Source organism: Poecilia reticulata, linkage group LG10 (assembly GCF_000633615.1).
Source record: "Poecilia reticulata strain Guanapo linkage group LG10, Guppy_female_1.0+MT, whole genome shotgun sequence".
NCBI lineage: Eukaryota > Metazoa > Chordata > Actinopteri > Cyprinodontiformes > Poeciliidae > Poecilia > Poecilia reticulata.
In genome coordinates this window covers 21,395,815-21,411,052 of record NC_024340.1, presented here as the reverse complement: position 1 = coordinate 21,411,052, position 15,238 = coordinate 21,395,815, and the positions used below count along the sequence as shown (strand labels likewise).

At 38.1% G+C, this 15,238-nt stretch overlaps 2 protein-coding genes across 7 annotated transcripts in view; one reads left to right on the top strand and one right to left on the bottom strand.

The window, feature by feature from the left end:
• Positions 1 to 15,238, bottom strand: part of macrod1 (mono-ADP ribosylhydrolase 1) — a 173,748-nt gene that overhangs the window by 80,349 nt on the left and 78,161 nt on the right. The window lies entirely within an intron of this gene.
• flrt1b (fibronectin leucine rich transmembrane protein 1b) overlaps positions 13,660 to 15,238 on the top strand; it is a 53,037-nt gene continuing 51,458 nt past the window's right edge. For 2 of the 4 annotated variants that reach the window (XM_008420433.2, XM_017307131.1), the window contains exon 1: positions 13,911 to 14,089. The gene's annotated coding sequence lies outside the window, so the exon portion shown is untranslated. Of the gene's footprint in view, positions 13,866 to 13,910; positions 14,090 to 15,238 lie in introns of those variants that run through there. The other 2 variants (XM_017307130.1, XM_008420432.2) reach the window with 2 other exon arrangements.

Genomic DNA, 15,238 nt, shown 5'->3' with positions numbered 1-15,238 from the left:
TGTATAACCTAATTTGATCAATGTTTCTACAGCATTATTTCCTTTATTTTCCTCAAAAATAGCCGCTTACAATAAAAACCCAAACATATTTCGTCTCTTCTTTTTAATAAAAAAGAAAAAAAATCATTTTTTTTATCACCTGAAAGGAAAATCACAGATTAACAGCAGCAAAAGGATAATCACCTGAAGCACACAAATGCACACATTTTGAGACAAAGTATAAAAAAAACCCCTCTGAAGTAAACAAAACAAACATAATACAAGGTGAAACCCTGTGTGTGCTTGTTCAAACTTTTAAACAACTTTTTCAAATAACCTTGGCGTTTTTAGATGCTTGCAATTTTTTCCTTTTTCAAACAGAAATTAAATTAATCCACAAGAAACCAGGGTCAAACTTGTTAGTCCTCTTAATGCTTCCAGCCCTTTCTGGATGTTTATTTTCCTGGATAACAGCCTGAAGGCATTGGCTGTAGTTTTCGACTAGCTTCTGACAACCCTGAAGAATCCCAGCTTGTTCTTCGGCCAAATTATTTGATGACCTTCTGGCATGAAGCTTCATCTTCACTTCACCCCAGATCTGGGTTTAGGGCTTCAAGTCAGTCAAAACTTTATTGTTCTGGAGGTTCTCTGGAGTGTCTATGAACTCCTTGGCTTCAAGTTTTTGCCTCATTTGTTCTTCGTGGATCTGCTTTAATTTTGTGGAAACCTTTTCGTTTGCTCAAATACTGTAAGTCTGAGCCAAATGTTTGCTTTGCTTGATGGTTTTTTTCCCCAAAAAATACCCAGTTTAACCTTTATGATCTTTGAGCATCACAATGTTAAAACCAATGGTCAATAAAAAGTTTTAGTTGAAGAATTGTAATTAATAATAATTAACCATATTTTAATTTAAAACTATATAAAATTAGCAACATGTTCAATTCAAAAACCCTTTTTGCTGCTAAATTGTTGAATAAATGACAGAGTTTGGGACATCTGTGCCTGCTTGCAGCATGTTTTGCATTTTAGGGTTGAATAGCTTTGGTGATAAACTAACTCCTGTTTGCACAAGTTACACAGAACAAAAGTGTATTCAGCATCACATCAGATAAATTTATGAAGCAGAAATTAATCCCCAGTGGGACAGGATAAGTGGATGTCGCTTGTGTGTCAGATTTCCAGGTGTATCAGAAATGCCCAAATGTAAAAACAAAAAAAACTTGATTAATTGAGTTAAAATTTTAATACGCAAAATCTTATTTTTACGCATTAAAATGTATTTATTTAATCAAAATTTAAGTGTTGAAGTCCCGGTTCTAGTTAAAACACATCACAACAAGAAATGTTCAGATTTTGGTGACCTAAGAGGCCTTAGTTAATATTTCTTTAAAGGTTTTTCTGTGTGCTATACTCAGAAATGTTGGTTCTGTACTTGACCATTCCTAAACATTTTCTTCCCCATAAACCATTTACTTATTAATCATTTATAGACAACAAAGCTACAAAACTCAGGGACAAACAAACCTATAAATGAACCTTTAAGCAAATTTTGTTCTTATTCAGTTGAACCCAAATAAAAAACCAAAACTAACACTGCTTAAAATTGAGACATTTTGTGATTTAGCAACATTAAGGTCATTCAGAAATATCTCTTTTGCACTTTATTTAGCCATGGTCTCTCATGGTCAAATATTAGGACTGGACAGAAACAAAAGCGGGGGTCATTTTGCAGTCTTTTAAAAACAAATTAGAAAGAAATTAGAGGTGGTTTAAAATCCTGTCAAGGTACTGTGTTTATCAATGACAGGAGCAACACCTTTCCTCATTAATTTTCTGTATTATTGGTCAAAGAAAACTGCTAAAAAGAATCATAATAGGATCATTTGTGAGCATTTTTGTTTAGCTGTAATGATTAACAGTATTTGCACAAATATTTCTGAAACGATGCATCTGATGGCAGAAGATCAACAATGAAACCTCAGTGTGATTTTTATTCTAAAATGAAAGGAAAGGAACGAGGGGAAGAGGCTCATGCTGCTATGCTGGCAACATTAACATGACCCAGAGATGCATAGTCATGAGCGAGCTTTACACAGCACAGTTCTTGTTACTGACAGACAGACAGTACATGCGTCATGTAGCCTTGGCTGATGCTGCCCTATTGATTTGGTTTGTCACAGAATGTACCAGAAAATAAGTGCAGCTGGTCACAGAGTTGAAAAGAGGAAGATGCAGCTCTTACATAATCATGTCAACATCTTTCCTTGTTTTATATGAAAGAACATATATCTGGTGCGCTTGAGACTCATTTGTTCTTGCTGGGTTTTTTTTTTCATGAACTTGGACCTTTAATGTGTTCAGGTTAGTTCATGTTCACACCTTCATCCTGAAATTTTCCTGTGTCACCTGTGTTTTGACACCACAGTCAAATGTTTGCTCTATTGATCGATAAATCAATAACTGCTAGTTTCAGCTTACATCATGATAGTAATTACAGGAAATTTAAGTATTATACATTGTTAAGGAAATTTTATATTAACCCCTCAAGCCTTTGTATTTTTTTAAATGGCAGCAGCTTGACTTCATTTTTATTTTATTTGTCACAGAACTACAAACTTCAGTGTTTTTTTTATTTGAATTTCATCTGATAAATCAATGCAAAGCAGAGTGTAGTTCCACCCTTTTGTTTGTCTTTACCAGCTTTGCACATCTAGACAATGATCATTGAGACATTTTTAAAATATGCTTCAGCTCAGTCAGACTGGATGGAAACGTCTGAGCATCTTTTCCCAAATATTCCCATTTAAACACAAGAGCATAACTTTGATCTGAAGCTGCTCTGATAAACATCCAACCAGCTCTGGTTGGTTGGTTGGTTGGATGTTTATCATAGGGCAGATGATAAACTTATAAACTTTTATTATTTATATACTTATATTATTTATAAACTTATAAACTTTTGTATTAACATACAAAAATAATGAATATTCAGACCAATATGGTATACCCACAAGTGTTTCGGTCTTTTGCATTTACTAAAAGAGCTGCCCCGTATTTAGCTGAATGAATGACTTTATTTTCTTATTGTACACTAAAATCATAATGAAATCAAGAGTGTCTCTCCCACTATCTTGTATCTCCATGGGGATGATGTGTTCAGGAAGAACAGATTCAGTCTTCTGTCACTAGTAGCTTTTTTCTTATAAGACAAAAAGCCACATTTTGGTCTAATCTGACAATTAGATTGAGTCCTTGTTAAGTTGTCAAAAAGTGTTTTGAGATATAGAACAAATTGTTTATTTATCCAAGCTATCTTTCTCCCAACATTGGTATTGATTGATTGAGATGGTAACCATGATTTCATATACTGCAGCTCTACATAAATGCAATTATTTTATTCATCTCTAGTGCCAAACCCAACTAATCCTTTGTCTATAATATACAAAAATATAAAATTAGTCCAAACTTTTACATTCAGGAACAACAAAAAGTGAAGCCAGATTTATACAACTGAATCTCATGTTTCTCCACATTATCGCAGGTCTGTAACATGTTTCAGGATCTCTCATTAGGATTAGCGCTCAACGCTCCAATCTCTTTCACAGCTCTCTGTAGCACCAGTTTATAGCCTGTCGCCGAGTTAATTTTATACATGTGCCATTTCTGGTGCCGCCACCCTGATTTGATGGGTAGAATAAGAACCAGCAGGTTCTAAATCTTATCAAGGAGAACAGAGAGGCACATCACATTATTAGAGACTAACTCCACTGCCCACGAAGCTAATGAATAAACTCATGCTGAGTCTCCGATCCTGAGGATTACAAACAATTCAGTGGGAAGAAAAAGAGACAAAATGGCTTGATTTTCCTTTTAGTCATGGAAGTCCCTCTTAACACAGCTTTTCTTACCAATAACAAAAAGGTGACTGCTGCTTGAATATAATAACATAATGAGCTTGTTTAACAGACTGAATTAATGCTTGTAGCTTAGCTGGCCAGCGTGTCTCCAATCATTACCCTTCCCTGCTTGTATCATGTCACTGCACAGCTTTAAAAGTGTAAACTGCTGGCAGGGTGATAAGCCTGGCTGTGGCTGCTTTCAACATATGCGATACCCAAGTGTTTTCTCACCCGCATAACCAAAAAACGTGTGGAGTCAGCAACACTAGCCCAGGGACATCTGCAGTGCCTTCAGTTAACTCAAACCTGACCAAAAACTCATAAAAAATCACGTTTTTCTGGGGGTGGTTCCTGGTGTTTTTGCATTACATCCTCACTGATGTGACCATGTTAGCATAATCTGATAAGCACATAATCTCACTGCGAGAGGCGGTTAGAGAGACGTGTCAGAAAACACAGGGGACATCCCTCATTTTAGATACCACTTGCCAGCAGGCACTGAGCCAGCTGAGACTGTGCGTTGTATCAGGAAACTTGGTTTTAAGGCGGTAGGAAGAGGAGCTAAATCTACACGTGTCTGAAGATTATTCAAACATCAAGTTGTGCTGCCTCATTACCAGTAAATAACTCGTTTTCTGCCTTAAAACTTATTTTAATTCTTAATGTGGGCTACAGCCTGACATTTCATCTACAACAGATGAAAATCTCAACACTTGTTTGAAATATGCAGCAATAACGTTGCACAACCAGAGTTGCTAGCTAGAAAGAAAAAACACATGACTTTACTGCTAAAAAGGCTGAAAATGACAGATTTTACAGTCAGAAATGTGAATTTGTGAGCCGAACATCATCACTGTGTTGTGTTTGCAACCAAACTCAACATTATACTTACCAAGCATTACACCAAAGTCAAGGTTATATCTGAGCAAGAATAACAGTATGCTGCACTGTCCCAGGTGTTAAACACTATTATACAACCATAACAGGTATTTTAACTTAATTAAATTTCTACAGGGAAATTGTTTAACGAGATCATTTGGCTCATGAAGAGCCCAGATGTAATGTAGAGCATTAGGAAAACGAACTACACCTACAGAGGCAATAACCTAAGGTACTCATTTTCTGTCTCTCGCCAGGTTGTGGATGTTTTCTGGCCCATTTTGCTTTGCAGAAGTGTTTGAGTTCATTGAGTTATTCAGACAATCATTTCTGCACTGCTTTTCAGTTCCCACAACAACATCTTAATATCTTTTCAGGCTCTCTGCTGTTGATTTACTGTGAGTTTAAACATATAAAATCAAGCCTTGACCAAACTTTACTGACAGATGGACTCATATTTGACTCTGGAATACTTTGGTCCATCCACGACCGAATGGGTATGAAGTGTTTGGTGCTGATTTGTTGTGTTTGGTTTGGTTTGAAATGTCATGTCGAAATAATATTCTTTCTCTCAGCATCTTATCCAAACAGTGTCACATTTGATATTGTGCTAATACACACCTGTATGCCCCAAAGTAGAGATTTGCCGAATGTCCTGACTTTACAGAAATGCTTACACCGATGATAATTAATTAGTAGCAACTGGCCTCTTCTTTCCTCCTATGGAAGCAGCAAGAATACACTTAGTTTGCCCGATGGGTACTGACAGTCGAGGAGATTATGTTTTTCCCATTATTTTATTTATTTCTGTTTTTAAATATGGGCGTTTAACACTGCTGTCTGAGGTAATTAAGAAGCTAGTTTTTCTTAGGTGAAAGGGTTTTGGCACTTCCACAGCAGGTTTACTGGACTTTCCAATTTCTAAGTTGTGAAAATTATCAGGCCCTCCCCTAGGTGCAACATTTTTGAGTAGAAAAGTCATAAGTTGCTCACTAACCCTGACCTCATGAACTAATTTGGCAATGTGCACACATTTAAAACGTGATGAAAGCTGCAGTAATGAGGTATGTGTTTGCATATCTACTCTAAAGCTCTTGCTATAAAAGGAAGCATTTTAATCCATTCTTTACAGATAGTAAACCCTAAAGTAGCTGGTGCTGAACTGTTTTCTTTGACTTTAGTGACATTATGCATTAATATGTGCTTAGACTTTATAGAACTTGTATATTATTGTTGTCACTGCTACACTCGTATATCTGCATATGGATACATTGTCAGATCTGTAACAAACTGACAAAGGTAGGTAGCGAAGGATTGTTTTTTACCATAACGTTTGGATTTCAGCTAATCTGTTACACAGAAACCAAAATGCTAGACTGGTTGAATGCATTAACTGAGAAATGCATTGTTGTTGGCTTACTGGTAACAAACTGGTCACTGAGTGCAATAATAAGCTAATCCTACTGGTTTTCTGACTTGCATTTGGAACTGGGTTATTTAAGGTCAAAAGTCATCCCCAGATCAGAACTGTGACTGCTGAGGTGAATGAAACTCTTACTGTTTTACAGCCTGGGAATAAATACTAAACAAACGTATGTAACATTTAGTGCAGAGAGATAAAACGCAAGACTGCAAAGCTGCTGCTTAAAAATAATCTCATGAAAGAGATGCAGATAAAGGTAAAAAAAAAAAAAAAACTCCATAAGTATATGCTGCAAGGCAACCAATATGTTGAGAGGCTGAGAGTTTAGACCACTTGGATGAAAACACCTTTGACAGCTGAGTCCCAGTTTCACACCTGGGCAGCTGGGTCTGTGGTGCATGTCATTTCCTGACTCCCTTTGCCACCTTTCATGTCTGTTTGAACAGCAACAATCTATTAAAGGAGACAAAATACAAGGAGAAAACCTTCACAGCAATAACACTGTAGGGCACTGAGCTGAACATGTGGATTCTTGCTCATAAAAAGTATTCACTCCCTTGCGGGTTTCTTTTTTTTTAAGCACACATAAGTGTTTCAGACAATCAAGGTAATTTTAAAAATCAGACAAAAGTAACCAGAGTAAATACACATGAGTTCACTAATCATACAAACCAACCTGGCTTTACCTGAAAAGTAATTACCAACCTTTTTAAATCATTACTTATTTTTTTGTTGTTGTGGCTTCAAGCTGAGTTAAAATAAACCAGCCACACCCAGGCCTGATTACTGTCAAATCAATAATCAATAAATTAAATAAATCCTGTCCAGCAAAATAAAGGAGATTTTAAGATCTCAGAAACACCATGTCACGTCCAGATTTAGAGAAAGGTGGCGGAAGTGGGATGACAGGTTGCTTTACTGCTTCAGTTCAATTCAATTCCGGTGGTTCAGTCAAAGTCAGGATCTAAATTTAACTGAAATGTTGTGGCATGACCCAAAATAAACAATTCATGCTCGAAATGGCAGCTAAGTGGATGTATAAAAAATAGATTTTGCAATACGTCATTAGGTTTAAGGGGCAATTACTGCTTTAAATTGTGATTATGTTTTTCTTTGGGAAAATGTAAGCTACCATTTGAAAAATCCATTCTGTATTTAATCCTGTTATGTTTTTATGATATAAAAATTTGGCTGTCAGCTGAAATATTTAAGTGACAAAAAAGCAAAAGGAATCTCTATATTTTTACAGAACTGCATGTGTAAGATATACCATTGTAAAATTTATTTATTTAAAGTAGTATTTTTATACAACTTAAAATATGTTGTAATTACTAAATTACTAAATTACTTTTAGTGTGTACAAATTACTAAATTACTAAGCTGTAAATATTTTAGTTAATTCCTTAAAGTAGATGTGAGGAAAATGTGAGCACTTTCGTCACTTGAGGTTACATTTGAGGAATAAGTCAAATGAAAGTATTGTTTCATTTGACTTATTCAAATGGAAAAAGACAAATGAAAGTATTTTTTTATGTCCTTAGCTACATGCAAGAAGAAAAATGCTGTCAGTTAGATTTTCAGTTTCAAGCATGCAGCACCCTGAGGTGAGAGAATCATTGCTGCAATGCCCAAATCACAGTTATGAGCTTTGTTGGTGATCATAGCCCAAATAGTGCAGGTTTAAATGCTTAAAGTATGATGCTCAAGAGTTATTTAAAAAAGGCACCACGTCCTCTTGAAAGGCAGGAATGCAAGAGTGTGAATTGAGTATTAGGGTGATGTGTTGTTTAAAAAACTTTATTTTACATGAGAAACACATCATGCCCAACGGAGAAATGTGATGCTATGAGCCTGTTTCTCTACCAAAGGCCTTGGGGAACATTTATGGAGTCCATGGCACCATTGACATTCAGAAATACCAGAACATTTCCAACAAAAAGCTGATGCTTTCTGCCAGCAAACTGAAAATGGGTGCTTAGGTCCGTCATCAAGACCAAAGGAGACACTCAGATCAAGACAGAAACGCTTAACCAGACTAAAACGAGCTTACTTCCAAAAGCCAAATCCTACAGAAACCGTGTGGGGTGATCTGAATGGAGGAGAGCATAAGACGGCTCATACGTCTGGATTATTAATAGACTCTGTACAAGGTAGCATGTTCAGAAATCCCTTGCTCTCTATGCTCTCCAGGCTTATGACCAGTGATAAGAGAAAACCAATCACTATCCTCTTGGCAAAACTGGGCTTTGCAAAGTATTGACAGCAGGGGAGCCATTAAATCTGCCACTAGTGATTTTCTTAAAATACTAATTTCTCAAGAGAAGTGTTTCTATTTTTTTTTTTTTTTTTTACTCAACTGAATAAATGTCCTCAAATTAAAGGCTGGATTTATCCAAAATGCTCTGTGTGAGAAGATGCTTCTGTGTAAAAAGTCACATTTATTTTAAGATTTATTACACATCTTCACCAGAGATGCCAGCAAGCCTGTCTGCAAATATCTATTAAACAAAATACTGATCGTATATTGGTTTGGACATGATCATACTTCCTGTTTTACTTAAATTGATGCCGATAATCGACAGGCTTTATCAAGTTTTGAACAAATTTCCAATTTCACAGCTCATAAAATCTCTCATTCCACACGTGGAGAGAAAGCACACCCAGTGACGAGAAATGAGATTTCTTTTTTGTGTCTAATATCGGCTGCAGTACAGTCACTCAGACTGAATTATTCTGTGACTGGTATTAAATGAGAGCAGCGGCTCTCTCACAATGTGGGAATGTGTTTTTTCACCTACTTTTGTGCTTTGTGCCCTGGCAATTACAGTGAATGTAAGTTCAACTTATATTATCCTCCATTTCGTTAAGAGTTCAGAAGGCCCATAAAGGGACAAATATTCTTTTAGTACAAAGGTTAATATATAAATATGACAGGTTTTGTGACTGTTGCCTTAAGATTTTCCAAGGTGGTCATGATGGCCTCCGTTTGATTTCTCAAAGACCTGAAAACAAAATCTGATGGGTGATATTTTACTCTGAAATGTTTTGTCTGCTCTTCAGGGCCGCTGATAAAAGCAAATGGTGTCATGATTAGAAAGATCTCCTTAGAAATGAAGCCACATACACTTGAACAGACACAACCACTTCACAGTGCACTTTTACATAGATTTAACAATAAGCCGTGGTATTTTGTCTTTTGGAGGAAAGAGCAAGGAGTGGCACACTTTGTACTCTATGAATAAGCACAACAAAGACTTACAAAATAAGACTGAGTTCTTGGACAGACATCAAGAAAGCAGCCTGACGACACCATAGGGAGGCTGCGACTGCTGTAAACACTGCTGCCTTCAGATATGGCTGGACAGCACCAAGTATGACCTACTTAGTCTGAAGCTTGCTGAACCCTTAAAGGAAAATCCGGGTCTTTTTTCCACTTCTTGGCCACAGGCATTTCTAGAAATGTAATGGTATAAAAAGGGAGCAGTCGAAGTAGTAAAGGAGGGGTGCAAATGCAGTATCTAATTGCCTTAATGTCTTTGTAAATTTGTGATTTTCTAAGTTAAACTGAGATGCAACCATGTATGTAGCTTTAAGCCAAAGCCGTGCTACTGAAATAATGGAAAAATCTAACTAAAATCAAACATCTTGTTCATTTGAAGATCTATTTTCTAGATGCCTACAGGTGCAATCTGTATTTTTCTTCAATCATGAAGTACAAACAGAGCTGGAATATCCAAACATTACCCTGTTCTGCTACGAGACGGGTTCTGTGCGCCAAAGATGAATGTGTTTTGGTGCCAAATGTGGGCATCAACCTTCGGGAAAAAGCAATGGACCTTGTGAAGATGTTAGCTGAAGATTAAGGCAGAGCATTAGTTTCCTCAGTGAAACTAAAAGGCCAATCAAAGTAGAAGAAGCCATTATTTCAGTAGCAACATAAAAATGCCAGACTGGGCACTCAGGGACAAAGACTTTACCGTTTGGAGGCATGTCCTGTGTTCTCATCAAACTATAATTGAAGTGTTCAGACATAACGACCATTGTTATATTTGGACAAAAAAGGGGGAAGCTTGAGCACCATGCCAGCTTTTAAGTATGGGAGTGGAGGAACGAACAATATGTGGAAATATTGAATCAACATCTCAAGACATTCTCACTCCGTCACTCCAGTTTTAGGAGGAACGGGACAAATTTCCTGCCAACTATTGTGAGGCGCTTGTTAGGTGATGCACAAAACTCTTGACCCAAATTATGCAACTGAAAAGGTACCGTTACTAAATACAAGAAAAAATGTGCACAAGAAAAAATGTGTGCAAACTTCTGAATTTGAAGAAAGTAATATAACTATTTAATTATTGTGGCATGAGGCAAATAGAAATAATTTTGGTTTTGCTAATTGAACTAAAACAAGATAATTTTAGTCAGATTGAAAGTCTAAAAAATAATGAATATTTTAACTTGAAAGAATTTTTAAAAAAGCAAGACGAGTCACTTCCATCACCACTGTAGGTGCGATGGCGCCATTACAATGTTGAAAATAAGGGTCAAGGTGGTTTCTTTTGCTTTTTTAAACAGTTTAAAGACATTTTCACTAACAAGCTCAGAATATCATGTTCTAAAAAAATAATGAGATTTAGAAAAGTGTGCGCATGCATGTCTTAGCGAAAAGTTTCCTTTATGAATCAAAGTGCAGATGGAAATGAGCACCTGTGGATCCGGCTGACACTTTGCCCTCTACTTCCCCACACGCAACACCAAACGCTCACTGCGTGCATGTTGGAGCATACAAAAGAACCTGCTGATCCTCAGCTCTGGATGATGAATCAAGACCAGCAAATGAAAGCCAGAACCCAGAGGTTGTTGTGGGGCAGGAAATGTTCACACTGATGAATGCATGTTTGCGTGTGAGTCTTTCATTTATGTATTCAGTGCAGCAGGATTTTCTCTAATACACATGTTTGAAATTAAACAAGCAAAATCAAACTCATGCATAAAATCACAAAAATGTTCAAATAGGTGGCAATGAATGTATTTGTAAAACTAATAGTGATGAAGATAAGAATTTGAGCTTGTTAGTGATCAAGGTGTTTTTTTTTTTTAATAATGGACAATGTATCAGCAAATTACTATTTCAATATTATTGTTGGAACTATTTACTCTTCATATTTATTTCTTTGAATTTTTTAAAAACTTATTCTTAGTTTACTTTGTACTTTAGGTTATTTACAAGGTTTACTTGTAGATTAATATTTTTTAATTTAATCTTTGTTTCCTATAGGTAAAGAGACTGGTGCAGGATCAGCATGCACTGGAGTTGGCCCTATGGTTTGATCTTTCTTTATTGCTTCCCAAACTGGAAAAATAAACCATGAAAGGCAACTTCCACATTTTTTGGGCATTAGGCTGTGAACAAAACATCATCATGGAGCAGCAGTGGCTCACTGATTGGGTTTTTAAACAGGATGCAGTAGAAGCCCACACCTGGCAGAAATGATGGTGTCCTCAATGTTAAAGGTCAAAAAGAGCGCTGGAAGCAGAGTGATGACATGAGATGGAGAGGAATGTCAAAATGTGTTTATCGCTTATTGCTGTTGCAACATTTAACCAAAAGAAACTGAACCTCCAACTATCCATGTATTCTCAGATTAAACCTATTTGTGATTTTTTCTTTTAGAACATAACCCCAAATTATTCAAATAAAATTAATCTATTCACTCATTTTTTTTGTACAACACATGTAATATATTCAACAGAAAAGCAGCGTGGGATGCTGAAATCCCATAGGTACAATGTTGGTTGGCGATATTGGCAGCAGTCTGCAAAGCATCGATCTAGAAGCATCGCTCCTTTCTCTGGACGGTGATTGGCTAAATCCTAAAAGTGGAGATAAGGAAGACTGTAGATATTGGCTTCAGAGATAGTGCTAATATGGTTTCCACTACGCATATTTAAGCATATTAAGGTATATTTGGTGTTTGTAGGCGGCTGCAGGTGTTTTTAGAGATGCAAAGACTCAAGGATTTCAAATATTCATGGGTGGATGTGGTCTGTAGTCTCCGCAAATACTGGGGTTCTACTGTGATACTATTTTCTAATTGCATAACTTCCGGTCTGGAAGTTATGCAATTATTTCTTGGTGGCAACATCTAGCTTGTATTAGTGCAGTTGTTAATGGAGTTTTTGTACATATGTAATTGGACTATTGTGTATATTTTGGACCCTGTGGAGATTGGAGAATATTTAATGAAGTTGCATGCTGTATTTTAATACTACAATTGCAAAAAGCATAGCTCAAATGAAGCTTCAGAATGCCAAAAATAATTGAGACATCCATCCCATGACAATTGCATGTACACTGTATTTGTAGCTAGTGTTAAGTGCAAATTGGACAGGGTGCTTCAAGGAGTGACTGAACCGAGACAGGAGGTGGTGAAACAGGGGAAAAAAATGTATTCATGCACAGATTCTTTTCATGTCGTCAAACACTCTATAAAAATCTGAGCCTGTCTGTTGCAAATATGAGCCGTTTTACTCTGTCACACATGAGTGACTTTTGCTATTACATTGCAGCTGTTTGGTGAATGCCAGCCATGGTGCTCTCACTCAATTTTGGTAAACTCGCAAGCACTCCAGTGCATTATCATACTTTCAGCTCAAATCCAAGAGTAAAAAGAGTCTAAGTTGAAAAATCACCAAAGTTCCCTTCCTAATGCTCTTCTCCACTTTACCTCAGTGTGATGTAAAACAGATCACGCTTTTAATGTTGAATTGCTTGCTTTGCTGTCCTTTGGTGTACTAGTACAGGGTACATAATCATATCCATAGTTGATTGCCTAGGAGGTTAAAACAAGCTTTCCCAACATCCTGCCTCACAGAAGGTGAACTAACTCCATATTCTACCTTTACCTTTCCTGTCACAAAAACCATTATAATTAAATCCCCCTTACAATCATTATTCATAGGATTATAAAATTATTAAGATTGTCTCCTGCAGGGTACAATAGACCTTTGATAAATGTGCAATGATCCTATTTAATGCTGCTGCTCTCTGCACAGATACATAGGTGCTTGAGACAGAACCAGCCTCCGAGCCCTGTGGGGGAACAAAGGCATCAAAGCAACTAAGATACTCCATGTGCATGCACAATCACGCAGGGACAGAGACGAAGCCCCACACACACGGGAGGGCGCAAACACTAAGATGTGTGTGCCCAAACACAGCGCTCGCCTGCAGCCGCACATGTACACGCACATACAAATGCAGCCAGCCACGGTTCCGTGTTTGGGTAACCATGGGGACAGCGAAGCCGAAGGTTTGCTACTGAAACCTAGTTAATTAGAGAGAGGCAGAATAATGCCGATACTCAAGGGAAAGTGTTTCGCCATCTGTTAATACCCACAAGCACCCTCTGCCCGGCCGCGCGCAGAGGAAGAAGCCGGCCGCCGTTGTTGGTGCACGGCAAACACTGCTTCTCCCACGGCGCTCCGGTACGTGGAGGCCAACAGTTTCTTCTTCTTACTGGTATTAGATGACTAATTGGAATAGCTAATACTGAGCCGCTAAATAAAGCAGGCTTGCATCTGCTGCTGACATACACCAATTATCGCGTGGGGAAGGAGATCGGGGTGATAAGTTATACAACTACATCCAGAGAGAAAAAAGGGGCGAGATGGAAGGAGGGATGGTAAGTTGACACGGAGGAGGAGGAGGAGGAGGAGAGCGCGAGGTGTCGGGGGACGGAGGAAGGACTCGGAAAGGGAGGGGTGATGGAGGTTGAGTGAGTGAGTGTTAGAGGCAGAGACGAAGTGAAAGAGACTTGATGTTGGAGAAGAGAGAGATGCGGGACTAAATTTGCCGGAAACGTAGAGAAAAACAACAGGATGGAGTGCGCTTCGTCTTTTTAAGGAGGTAAGTGATGAAACTAAAGGGGGAGACGGACCCGTTGGAGAAGGGAAGCAGATTGATGGATCAGTGGAAGAGCAGGAGCTGAATGCTGAAAACCCGGGCAGATAGAGGAGGAGAAGTTGGCTATGAGAGGAAGCCCAGATAAGATATGAGCTCTCAGCTGGTTTTGGCACAGCCTAAAAACTAATGTTTATTCACCTGCATGCGCGTGTGTGCGTGCGTGCATGCGTGTGTGTGCGCGCTTCTCTCAGTGGATTATGTTAGGAGACAGGAGTAATGATGATGATGACGGAAACGGGCTACAATCTACTTTACATTCAGCTGTGTTGAACCAGTCTTCCGTCTGTGCTTTCTCCGTCGCTCCATCTTATTTTTCTTCCCTTCTCCTCGCTCTCGGAGCCCAACCCCTCCACCCCCACCCCACCACCAGCCCCTGCAATTCCCCCAGGCCCCCAGAGCAACCTGTTTGTGTATTTCTCCCTCTCAAGCTCCCCTCTCCATCCTCTGCCCACTTGTCCTAACCACCATTACACCTCTTTCAGTCATTTAATTTCTAGCCATCATTCATTTGGTCCACTCGAGAATCTGAATCAATTTGCCGCTGTCCTCATGTCAAAAAGGACAAAGCTACTTATAGGATAAATGAACTAATAGTGCAAAGGCTCTACCTGACGTAAGAGATTGATTACAGAGCGATTAGACAAGAAATTACTTTTTAAAAGCAGAGGACAGCCCATTAATTAAAACAAAAACAACTTTCAAAGGGAAAGAACTTAAAACACATGAAATACATATACAGTCTAAAGGAACAAACAAGCTGACAGATCAAAAAGAAATACAATGACTGAGGTAAAAAAAAAAACAGGAAAAAAAGAAAGAAAAATGCACTTGGAGGAAATTCATCTTATTGCAGTTCTCTCTCCTGCACCTGTGTTTACAGCCCTTTATTGGTTTCTCCCAGCCCCCTTGGCAAAAGCAGCTCCAGAATCTTAGTGAATATGAATGTGCTTTCAAGCTTCCTGCAGCCTCATTCACACCTGATGAACACACAGGTGCATGCATGCAGACTGGCTTGACGGTAAAGGTGGATCCCAAAGACTGAAGTGAACCGGAATATAACCGGAGACAATCAGGCTGCACTCAATGTGATCT